At 37.4% G+C, this 13,437-nt stretch overlaps 1 long non-coding RNA gene across 1 annotated transcript; it reads left to right on the top strand.

Moving 5' to 3' along the window:
- The first annotated feature begins 1,322 nt into the window (after positions 1–1,322).
- Positions 1,323–3,411, top strand: LOC114460727 (uncharacterized). Its single transcript, XR_003673726.1, has 3 exons — positions 1,323–1,442; positions 1,512–1,673; positions 3,334–3,411. It is a non-coding gene; the product is annotated as an uncharacterized LOC114460727 (long non-coding RNA).
- The last annotated feature ends 10,026 nt before the right edge of the window (positions 3,412–13,437 follow it).

Raw genomic sequence — 13,437 nt, 5'->3', positions numbered from 1 at the left:
ACTATTGTTGTCGCTCTTTTGTTGCATTTTTGTCATGTTTTGTGTCACTCTTTAGTTGTGTTAATGTATTATTATTATTATTATTATTATTATTATTATTAATGAACAAATCTATGCAAGCAGCACCAGATGTATTTTTATGCTTGTGAACTCACAAATGGTATGAGAATTCAAACCCCCCCTATTGATTTTCATTTTTCGATTTGATTTTTTTTCCACAATGAATTAAATACCTGTGGCTGATTAACTTATATAGACATACCTTTTAATTCAAACTTCAAACAAAAATACTTTCATCCTGTATCATTTAACAAATATCTCCCATTTTCTCATCCAGACATCAAAACTAAGTTCTGTTTCTGTCAAGGAAATAGTTATAAACCTGAAAATTAGTAAGTCCTATGACAGATATTGACCAAAGTAGATTGTGATTTCAATTAAATTGCATTTAATTTCCCAGCTCTAACAGGGACTGTTTTTTTCTTTTTTCTTTTCTCTAGCTGAGGCAATCCACAATGCTCCTACGAGTAATCCTATCTCCAAATGACATAAGGCGCCTCACCATTGAAGAAAGACCACCTACTGTTGAAAAACTTTATGAGATACTCCGAAACAAATTGGGAATAAGAGGTCGCTTTTCTGTACAATTTGAGGACCCTGACTTTGGTAACGCGCTCTGCAATCTGCAAGATATACAAGAACTTCCCGCACACCGAGCAACATTGAAAGTTCTCCTTACTGCTGATTCGGGAGAAAGCTCTGACTCTACACTGGATACGGGGAGCTTGTCTAGCCGCTCTGTTGGAACCGTGGATTTGGCTGAGTGGCCTGACCCTTACCCAATACCTCAGTTCTCCTATGACACTGAACTCAAGTTGATGAAAGCCAATGCACAATATGCAAAGGATGAATACCTTCTAGAGGTAAACAAAGGAATGAAGTCAGACATTCTAGATTGTCTTGCAGATGGTATGTGTAAAATTACCCCATATCCTGAAAGTCATCATTATGAGATTGTGGCGAGAGCACTTGTGGACAAGCATCCAAGCTTGAGGGATCCTGGGTCTGCAGCTGGATGGTATTCGTGGGTCCATAGCCTTAAATACAAGGTTGGAAACTTCCGTCGTGACTTGGCAGTTGCTGGACTTCCAGAAGTGGTTGTGAATAAGCGAAAAGGAGGAGAGGCAAAAAGAAAAGTCAAAAAGTCAAAAAAAGGTGAAGTTCACTTTTGTCCAGGGCCAGAGGAAGGTGACAGTGAAGAAGTAATGGAGGAGAACCGTATGAAGATGGAGAGGGAAATGCTTAAAACCATCCCCGACTGTGACATGGTGGATGAGTTGATGGTGTCAACATTTGCCCAGCGGAGGAGAGAGATAGTAGGTGATGAACCACTACTAAGTGAAATTCGCAATCGATGGCCGGCATTGCTTCAAGAAAGACAGGTGATGTAACTGTTGAAATATTCCTGTTTTGTGTGCTTGCCCTGCATAAATAGTTTTGTATTATTCTAGATAAGAGCTGAATTCGAACGAGTTACTGCCCAAGAACTGCTGCCTTCATTTCTCGATGGCCTCGATGCACTTGTACCCCGACTGCTGGAACTCTACAAATCCTCAAGCAAGTCTGGAAGGTGCCGCTCCTTGGGTGACATTCTGACCTCCCTTGAGAAAGATGTAAGTATACTTCTCTAAGTAGAGATGGGTAGTACTCTGCTACATTTACATTATACATATTATAATATTGTATATATACATTTACATATATTGTACATGTACTTAAGAGAACAGATTACTAAGACTACTTGCAAAAGTAGTTACTTCAAAAACTTGAGTAAAAAAATATAGTAACTTGTGCCACGATGAGTACATTTTGAATTGAAAAAAAATCTTAATTTTATGGGTTAAAATATTTGATTTGTTTTACTAATTCTAATTTATGTTTTTGTTTTTATGGTATTTTCTATGAAAATATGACAATATTCACATAATTTTATGTTCTATTTCTCATTTGTCACAACTAAAACATGAATCAAACTTTTACACTCAGTTACTCAATACTCAACACTCAAGTAAAATGTTCTCCCAATTACTTTTTTTACTCTTGAGTAATTATTTGGGCCACTACTTTTTATTCTACTTGAGTAAAATAGTTTTGAGGTAATGTTACTCTTAATTAAATATTTAGGCTGCTCTACCCACCTTTGTTCATATAAATAACAAGAAAGCATGCATGTTTTTAAATGAATAGGCCACCATTTTTACATACTGAAATATGTTCTTACCTTAGCTTAGACAAGTTTATGTGTACCTGTCTGGTCTTCACACATACCCTCAGTCACGTAAACACAGAACAGATGGTGTTAGCCTTTCCTCCTCTCCTCTATTGCTCCAAACGAGGTGAAGATGGAAGCGACAAAGCTCTTCGACGTATTCCCTTTTTAAATGTGGATATGTGAAGTGTTACAAGATCCAAGTATAGTCACAAAATATTAAACAATGTGGATTTTCTAAGCGGATAAAAAGAGGAACTATATTGTGAGGCGTAATAATACCAGGAGTACTTCGACATCTGCACAGTATCTTCACTTTACTGTGCGGACGCCAAAGGTACAGGTACAAATGAAATCGTCGAAGGTAAGAACATATCTCGGTGTCTAAAAACGGTGACCTATTCCTTTAACTAACTAATTACTCAAAATAAAAAGATAAACCTATGAATCCTTTGCAACCCAGAATTATGTTGATTATTGAAATATTGACCAAACGAGTCATCTCAATTCAATTTTGTTGAATTGCATAGCCCTAGTTTGACTTCAGTGTAATTTGTGTTTGATCGGTTTAATGTGTTCTCAAACAAAATGTTGGATTCACCGAGTGCCACTGATTCACAAAAATGAGTTATTGAATGAAGATGTATTCCTCTCCCTCGCTCCTTACAGGATCTTCTTGAAAAATGTTAGCAATTGAGGTATGTAAACTTTGCACATTCGCATTAACTTTGGGGTTGATTCCAATTTTTATTTTTTTATAAGTTTTTTTTTTTTTTATTGTTTTTATTCATCATAAAATGTTTTGGTGGCATGTCTTTGTAACACAACTATACAATTTTGGTGGTGCAATGGTGAACACTTGTGCCGCACAGCAAGAAGATCCCAGGTTTTCTTCGGGTACTCCAGTGTTTAAAACCACTAAAAATATGTACAGTAGGTTCCTCTCTGGGGCCGTGATTCCCCAGGAAAAAGGGATTCTTAATCTCTGTGGGAATTTCCTGGTTAAATAAAGAAGACATAAATTAAACAACTTAAGTAAAGTTTGTAATTTTTCACTTTTACAGAATACAAATGAGAGGAAGAGGATTGCTGCTCTGTTGGGACTTCCACTCTACCTCAAAGAAGATTCATCCAATGTTTTCCGGCTGTGTGACGTGAGTACGATAAATTTGATCCAAATGAAGTTACGTCAATAATTACAACTCATTTAGAAACTTGTTTGGAGTATTGTATTATATTTAAAATAATGTTTGGAAAACTACATAGAGGTAATTAACAGTATTCATTAAAGAAATGTAATAGATTTTATTCAGTCTTACTGAAATCAAAGTATATTTTTTAAAACGTAACAACATTTAAAGCATGTAATTTTAATTTTTCTTTAGGCCCATGGTGACCATCTGGATGAAGCGTTGAAGGGAATGGAACTTGGACTGCTGATTGGCTACGAAGAGGAGCAGGATGCAGTCCCACATCAGGTCTTCGACGTTGTGGTTGTCGTGGAAGAAAGCATAGTGATTCACCATGAGAAGAGTGTAGCATGTGGTGTGGCAATGCTGATGGGTGTCATCTATGCTGTAAATCTGGAATACCCATCAGCAATGAAGTACACGTTCGAGTTTCTCCAAAAGGTCGTCATGAAAATCAAGCCCGAACAGGCCTCTGCCAGGATACATGGACTCCGCAACAAAATATTGAGGTGCAAGATGTGAATTTCTCTGTTTTTTTAAATGCTGTTATTTTTTCCCCCCCCCACTGTTGCTCATTGTTTTGAGCCGTTTTGGACACTTCACATGTTTTTTAGTGGGCCTGTTTATTGGTTCGTCTTTGAAAGTTTGACTAGTTTTTATCCCTGGCATTTGTGGCCTTAGTGGCACTGCAGGTGTGCCTTCAAGCATGTGTACAACACAAGTAGGCCTGGCACAATAAGAAAACTTTGATATGTTGAGGCTACAAAAAATTGTGATAAACATTATTATTATTGAGAAGCACTTGAAATTAACTTAATAATTGAAGTCCCAGTAATCCGTCGTTATAAAACTGTATTAACAAATATTTGAAAATAAAATTATAGTATAAAAAATAATTAATGTAATGACAAATGTCAAGCCCATAATTTAATAAATAAACATAGTAACTATTGTGACAAGCCTACACAAGTACATAAGATGGAATTACAAAAAATGTGTTTGCTGAAATGTTTTAAAATTTGAATAGCTTTGCAAGATGTCATTTGCTACTACACTTGTTCCATGTTTTACTTTTCTGGAAATAAAAAGTGAAAATAAAACGCTGTGACTATTTGATTGTGAATTGTATTTACAAAACCTATTTTTGCATGTCAACAGAAATCACAAGTAGACATTCTTTTTACTTAAAAGTGTCTGTACAATTTCTGCCATAAACATTTATGTTCATCTAACATTTGACTGTAAGTGGTGCCAATATTGAAAATGTAGTGTTGTGTGTCCAAGTAGCAAATAAATTTGGTTGGTTCAACTGCATTGAGTGAGTTAAATGTCATTCATAACTTGACCTGATATGTTGAAAGACGTCAAAACATTGTTTTCTTTTGACATCAGATCATAAGTTAAAAATTATTTCAACTAAGGCTTGTGAGTTTAAATAACTCATACAAATTCATTAATATGGAGAAGCAATACAAGTTTACTGTTTGTACAACATAACATGCTAGGTGGTTTAAACTGAAACTGTTGAGTTGTAACAATTTCTAGCAATGATTTATGAACAATTTATAACTTGCTTGTTTCAGTTGATTGAAGGTGCCAATATTGTTTCAATGAGCTCAAATCTTTATGGCAGAACCTTAACAAAGACTTTTAAGTTGAACTACCATATTATTTATTACAGTGTATACCAGAAACAAATCTGTGACTGCAGGTGATAGATAGAACACATTTTTGTGGAGGTACATCTTTTAAATTAACGCATGCCTTGAGATGCGTTTAAAGTCCCTGGGAAACCCAGAAATGTCATTAGTAAAATATCCCCAGACAACCCAGAGACCACATGAAAACAAAAGAGGACATGTTTAAAACCAGACATATGGTCACCATACATGTCATCATTATTTAGTAAAATGCAGTGTTCTAGTTTGGTCACATGGGGGAGATTTATCTAGTTTTATTATTATGAACATATGGAATTTTGGTGTTGTTTACTACATCTGCATTGATAAAGGAACCTTGGGATGAAATATTATTTAGAACATATTTTCAAATAAATATCAAAATAATATTATTTCACTGGAACACATTTGTAACCTTTGCACACCCAGAAACACAATATATTATTACTGTAAATATCATGTCTGCTATTAAAAACTGTATATTACAATAGTTAGCATATTAGCACACACTTAGCTATAATAGAGCTTTTCATCTGTAAACCCTTCTTAGAAACCAATGATCACACAAAGTGTTGCCTGTTATCTCACGCTACGAGGTGACTATTGTTGGAATTGTCCCTGTATAAATAAAGTTTCATTGAATTAATATGTGACCTTTGACAAATAAACAGTGGTTGCAAATATCAAACTACTTATGTGTAACTCTATTGTAGTCCAGTCATCACATTTATAAACTATCTTAGTCATCTAGGATCTGTGCACCCTCAGAAAATCAGCTGCTCACATTATTTTGACCTGAAATCATCTGATTTTCCACCGTTTGTAATTCTTCTCCAGTCTGCATTGACTCCTCCCACCAGAGCGTCATGTTTAAGGGAAGAAGAAAATGAAAATGGATGATTTATTATTCATTTTTTTTATGAGTTAAAAATGCAGCTATATTCTGAAAATGAAAAATTATTTCTGTTAATGGATTTTAAATTGAATTATGGTACAGATATACTTCCATAGTTTATACAGTTGACGTAGCGTTCTTATTCTCTATTACAAGTTCACAGAGAAGCTGCAGTGTTTGCAACTGTCGTCACCTAAAAAAGACAAACAAACAAAACAATGAATTATGTTACCATTGTTATTTGGATTATTTTAAAACCAATCAGAAATACACCGTTTTTATCTGTATTTGGTTTTTACGTTTTCCTGTTTCTGGAAATCATTGGTTGAAAAATAGGTGAATGTCAAGCAGCATTTTGTCAGGTCTGTTGTGTTTGTTTTTGTTTGCAGTGCCTTTGAATAAGTTGTTTTGTGCCTGACTTGGCTAGCTACGCCACAAGTTTTCCCTCAGTGTCCTTAGGTCTCACATGTTAGATGGACCTTGAACTGAGACATGTTTGAATACTTTACATTGTAGTGTTGCACAAATGTTTGATCATTTTGTTTTTGCCTTCTTCACGTGACAAATCACAGCACTTTATACAGCAGCATATTATGTGTTTTGTTCATTGCTGTTTGTGTTGCTTTAAAAAAGTCTTAAAATGTCTTAAATTTGACATAAAAAGTGTGCAGCAACCACTGTTTCTGGTGTACGGTTCATACTGTTAATAAATGTTGATGGTACTCATACTCCTGGTTGTGATTCTGATAAGATGTTTATTCTAAGAACAAAAAGTGGTTTTAAGGTTTTGGTTTTAGTTTTAATATAGATTTAGGTTTATTTCAAGATGAGTCAACTTGTATCAAGAAACAGCTTAATCATTTTTCACTAATGCTGAGTCATTTTTTACTTAGATTAGTTGTTTTCTTCTTGTTCTCAAGCTTTAATTTGCAAAATTAAAAAAAAAAACAACATTTTTTTTAACAAGAATTATTTGTTTTTCAGTATATTTCACTTATTATTGTGTTGTAGGACATTTGATTTCAAGTAATTTAATCTATTAATCAGCCATTTCTGCTTATTTTAACCCTTTAGAATATTTATCAGGACCTTCTTATTTTAAGATTTAACATCTTTTTTCAAGATTTCTTGTTTAGTAAATTTAACTTGCTGCATGAACAGATAATGTCTCTTGTTTTAAGAATTCTCCTCAAATGTAGTATTCATTTCTTATATTTTATCTCTAATTTGCAGCAAAGGCTTTGTTTTTAGATCAAATAGAGAGCAGCAGCTTTTCTGGGACAGTCCACAACAACATTAACTATGATATTGGTCAACAGATGAACTCCTCTGTCCTGTTGGTTAGGACAACGTGTCTAACAATAAAAGCTTATCATCACAGAGCTTCATTTGGACATTTCCTGATTAGCAATCATTTATTAGCTTTAGGTTTGGACCAGACGTGGGCCACACAATACTCAGTCTAGTGGTGGACACACCCCCAAGTAAACGCTCAAAATGAAGGAACAACACACAAAATAATAGCAAAAATGAACAAAAGGACAACAAAAGTACACAAATTTACTGTAAATTTTCACAAATTTACCGTAAATTTTCACAAATGTCCACAAATACGCACAAAAAAATCTACAAAATACACCAAACAAACATGAATAACTCAAAACAAGTAAAATACACAAAGACCCTAAAGCTGGATTTCCTCTCCTCTCTCTCTCTCTAACTTTCTGCATTTAATCAGTGTGTGCTGTACTCAGACACTGGATAACTTCTTACCAGGCTAAATCACCATGGTAACTTAGGCTGAACACCTAACCTGGTCTGTAGGTGTTATATTTTATTATAGTGCATAATTCTAAATGGTAAAATAGGTTCTATTGTTTTCAATAGTTTGTTGTGTCACAGAATTGCATTGTTTTCTCTTGATATTTAAAATAAATACGTGCTAACCACGACATTAATTCTAATGAAATTCAGTACATCTACATGTCTGCTATATGTTGTCACCACTAAAATGTAGTATTTTTTTTTCTAGATCATCACCAACTCAGGTTGATCCAGGCTGATTAAAATCATCCCATCTGAGCTGAGACATGAACTGATCCATTTATTCACACATTAGTTCTTCTAATGTCTTTAAACACTTTTATTGATACACACAGACCTGGTCAGAGCAGGTTACAAACTCAGTTAGGATCATGGAAAATAACATTTGCTCCATCTCAGTATCTAGTTTAGACTTTTTTTAGACCTGTGTCCTGGGTATGATGGGTTTACAAGGTGAACAGTACTCAGCCATGTTGGGAAGTTCAGAAATCACACAGCATCTCATCCAATCATTGTGGTGGTCCATGCCAGAAAATACCACAGACCAAGTATTTGTAGTGTAGTCATAGCACTCAACAATTCTGTTTCTTGTGTGACAAGAGACAACAAAGATCTTCTTGTTCATCACTGCAACGTCAAAGTAACTGTGTCTGTGGACCATTTCAGGGACATCGTACCAGGTGTTGGTCACTGGGTCATAAGCCTCAGCAGACCTCAGATCTCTGGACCCATCTCTGCCTCCAACTGCATAAATGTGGCCCATATATGCAATGACCCCAAGTCTAAACCGAGGTGTTCCCATAGGAGTGATCAGTGTCCACTGGTTGGTGTCTGGGTTGTAATACTCAGCAGTATTCAGTACTCTATTACTACATCCTCCACATATGTAAATCTTGTTGTTCAGTGTGGTGCAGCTGGCCCTGATCCTCCCTTCATTCATTGATGCAATGAACGTCCACTGGTTGATGTTGGGCTGGTAGCGTTCAGCAGTTCTGAGTAAGGTAAGATTCATCCAGCCTCCCATAGCGTAGATGTATCCCTTTAGCACAGTAACACTCACACAGCGCCGTGTCTCCTGCATTGGTGACATCTCCTGCCAAGTGTGTGTGACTAGGTTAAACCTCCACACTCTGTTATAGGGGTCGGTCCATCTTAAACCACCACCCACAATGTAGAGGCATCTACCAAGGAAGACAGTGCTGTAGAGTAGTAAGTGAGTCATGGAATCCTCCAGACTAGGATGAGTGTGAACTGTGATCCAGCTGTTAGTTCTGTAGTCAAAGGCCTCTATGGTCTTAGAATGTATTTTAAACATCAGTAAGACGGCGTTTGGCAAGCGACAGCAAAACAAGATGTTGTTGATCCCAGACTCAGAGCAGAGTAATGAAGGTTGAGACATGACTTTAAGGGTATCAGAGACCAAGAGGTGGGACTCAGGGTTTGTTTTTACCACATCATTGTTAAGCACATTGTCTGTGATGTAACTTTTGTCCATCAGACCCAGTCGTACCTTTGGTAACAGAGTAGAAATGGCTCCCTGTCGTTCCTCAGGCATGTGGTTTATCCATCTTAAAACACTTTGATAAACTGTTCTCTCCTGGGTCACAGTAAGGTCATCCTGACCCAGGATATCAGCCAGCTCCTGCTCCTCAAGCTGCAAAAACTCTTCACAGAGTGAAACTTCCTCAAAATTCTCACAGATAAAGTGAAAGGCCTCATACTTCAGTTGAAACAAAATGGGAATATACCAGGATTTTGCAAACTGCCACAGCCCAATGCAGTTTTCTGTACAGATATTATCCTTAAGGACTTCAAAGCATGTTTGTTCCAGACTCTTTACATTGAACTGATGCACTTCCATCATTAGATCAAAAATGTTGCTGTTGTCAGAGTGACAGAGGTAGAGTAAATTCACTGAGTCCAAGGAGTTTGTGTGTTATAGTGTCTCTCTTAGAACATTCTCTTTCATTAAAGAATACTCAAAGTGCTACTGAGTCCTTTGATGTGTGACCAGCTCCTGATGATGTCATCAGCAGAGTGTGTGATGATGTCACAGTGACACTGACATTCCTTTTGCTGGCTCCTGATTGGTGGATGGCGTGACAGGTTCTGTGTTCTGTGATGTGTATGTGTGTGTGTGGGGTGGGGGTGGGTGTGGGGTGGGGTACTGGCTCCTTATTGGCGGATGGTGTTCTTTTTTTTTGTCCAGTAGTCAAATAGGGGTGTGTTTCAGATATGCATCCTCACTTGAACTTCAGGAAATGCTAATATTCTAGTTTATTATTAGTTTACACTGAGCCTACAGTTTGAAGCATGCAGACAGTTGAGATCAGATGTGTGATGTAATGTTTTTTCTTGTTTGAACTGGGTGTGTTAATTAAAATGTTCATGTGTAGGGTTTCCTTTGGTCATTCATTTCAATACAATTTTGCATTGTACGGTACAATGAATGCACCTGTCTCTAAAAAGGACTTGGAGATAAGGACTTGGAGATAGGGATGCACAACGTCACTGGCCCTGCAGATGAGTCTGTTGGTGTCTGCGACCCTCAGGCTGCTCCCCCAACAAACAAAAGTGTAGAGGATCACATTTGCCACCATTGACTCATAAAACATCCTCAGCATTTTTCTGCAGATGTCCTCCCTGATACATCCAACCACTGCAGAGTCGTCCGAGAACTTCTGGAGATGACAGGTGTCAGTGCAGTAGCTGAAGTCCGTGGTGTAGTGGTGAAGAGGAAGGGAGAGAGCACAGTCCCTTGAGGGGCCCCGGTGTTGCTGACCACTTTGTCAGACGCACAGTGCCATATACTGTGGTCTGCCAGTTAAGAAGTCCACAATCCAGAACACAATGGAGGAGTCAACCTGCATCTCTGTCAGCTTCTCACCCAGTAGAGCCAGACGGATGGTGTTAAAAGCACTGGAAAAGTCAAAGAACATGACTCTCACAGTGCTCGCCGCAACGTCCAGTTGAGAGTAGACATGGTTGAGCAGGAAGGTGATGGTGTCCTCAACTCCAACCTTGGGCTGGTAGGCAAACTGTAGTGGGTCCAGGTGTGGTCTGATAGATGGTTGGAGCTGCACCAGGATAAGTCTCTCCAGGGTCTTCATGATGTGGGAGGTCAACGCAACCGGTCTGTAATCCTTGGAGCCGCTGGGACGTGGCGTCTTTGGAACAGGAACCAGGCAGGATGTCTTCCACACCACAGGGACCCTCTGCAGACTCAGGCTCATGGTGAAGATGTGCTGGAATGTTCCACAGAGCTGTGAAGCACAAGCCTTCAGTACTCTGGGGCAGACTCCATCAGGTCCTACAGCTTTTCTATAGTGGAGTTTGACCAGTTGCCTTTTCACCTGGTCAGCTGTGATGTTTATTGTGAGGGGAGCAGGCAGTGTAGGGGGAGGGGTGTCAATACAGTCCAAAGGTGTGTGGGTATTCAGGGAGCCAGGATGGTTCATATATATATATATATATAGTTTTTCCAGTGATGTGCCGTGATGACCACTAGAGTTGGGTAGGCAAGTTGCAAATCAAGACCACCAATGACAATTCCATATGTTTCTGCTGGCAAGTGTTAATCAAACAAAATCAACATCATAAAACACCATTATTATATCTCATGACACGGCAGCACATCTGTTGTTTGTGTTGGAAACACAGAAACACGGAGAAAATGACGACAACAACAACAACTCAGAACAGCCTCAGTGAGGAGCATCCACAAAGCCAATCCTTCCTTTTGTACCATTCACTGTAGAAAATACCAACAATGTTCTGACCTTAGCTTTGCTGAAGGTCTGGTAGCTCAGGTGTTGGTCTCCATCTTTTAAAAGCTGTCATTTTTTCTCTAAAAAAAGTTTCTTTATCGTCTCTAGCGCTGTCATCCTGACTGTAGTGTTATCCCGCCCACTAACTACGTGGGATCAATTCACTAATGCACTGTGCACTTACGTATAGCATTTAGCATAGCGCGGTTACGTCCAAAGGCAGCATAGAGAGCTGCCTTTTTACGTAAATGGTTGTCATCTTGGGGAACTGACTGAGCATGTGCAAACACAAAAACACACTATGGGAACAGAGAAAGAGCAGCAATGTGCTTTTGGGAGGGGGCGTGGCCTCCTCCTCCCTTACATCGGAGTGAAACTTGTGCAGCCGTACCAGGAAATATCGATGTTTAGTCATTTGGTCTATGAAACGCACAAAATACTGACACTTTCAAATGGAAATTGAAAAATAAATATTTTATGATTATATTATAATTATATTATAATTAAAACAAATAATCAAAATATCAGTTCACCTTTGGGCAGGCACTGCCTACCTTGCCTACCCTAACTGCATGTCACTGAGTTTTTCACAGACATATAGTCACAAAGTGCTTCCCAAAGATAAAAGACACATTCAAATACAAGAAAATACCATCAATATGGCAGCTCAGACTGAGTTGGTAAGACTCAGACCCTTTCTTAAAAAAGTAAGTCTTTAAGCACTTTTTAGAAGAATCTACAAAGAGGAAGGAGAGAGGAAGACCACTGCTCCTCCATGGTGGGTTACAGTGCTGGCCCTAACCTCTCTGGTGCCCTAGGCCAGATTTTTTTTATAGTCCCCCCTTATATGCAGCTTTTTCTATTTATTCCAAGTAATTGATTTTCACATGATTGTTATATTATTATTATTAGAATCTTGCATAGTGGTCTTCACCATATCCACAAAGATGTTTTAAATGAAATAACACAAACAAGTAAATAAAAGCCAATTTAAATATCTTAGTAACAGGTTAAAAATAAAAATGATTAATATTATTAAAGGAAGGCATTGCACAAAAACAAGATACAAATAAATAGGGATGTATTGATTCACTCAACTCCCGATAAGATTCGATTCACGATACTGGGTTCACGATACGATTCTCTCACGATTTATTTTACAAAATGGGACTGTGGACAAATTATGACTGAAAATATTCTATTATTTTTTTGGGAAAAAAACTATAAAATACTGTACTATTTTATTTTTATTTTTCATTGTCAAAAGAATCCCTTGATAAACTATTCAAAACAATACAATTTACCTCAAAATAAATCTTGAATGAAATAAATAAAGGAATAATACAAATGAAGAAGCCTATTAATTTAAATTCTGGTTCTATAGTAAACAATGCAAAACTGTATAATAGTTCTTTTTCTTTTTAAAATTGCAACTGAAAATGTATTTTGTGCCTTAACAATTGGACTTTAAAAAGAAAAAAACAGTCTGCATTGTATTTTTGTTTGGACCAGCAGAGGGCGCTGGTAACCCAGTGGTTGGTTGGCATGCAGCTTTTCCAGCAGTGAAGAAGAGATGCTACGCTAGCAGACAGAGCTAATAGAAAAATGTGACTTTTACAGATATTCACGTAATATTACAGATATTCTTTCGGTGCTAAAGGGGTAAAGAATCATTTATGAACATATTTAAGAGTAGAAGGCGGCCAGAAAGAAAGTAATAGCAGTTTCCGCCCGCAAGCGACACTTCTGGATAAAAAAAGTACTGCGATTCAATTTTCAGAAAATCGATGTGAACCATGATACCTATGAATCG

The sequence above is a fragment of the Gouania willdenowi genome, unplaced genomic scaffold (assembly GCF_900634775.1).
Source record: "Gouania willdenowi unplaced genomic scaffold, fGouWil2.1 scaffold_62_arrow_ctg1, whole genome shotgun sequence".
In the NCBI taxonomy this organism is placed as follows: Eukaryota; Metazoa; Chordata; class Actinopteri; order Blenniiformes; family Gobiesocidae; genus Gouania; species Gouania willdenowi.
This window is presented reverse-complemented; position numbering and strand designations above follow the sequence as displayed.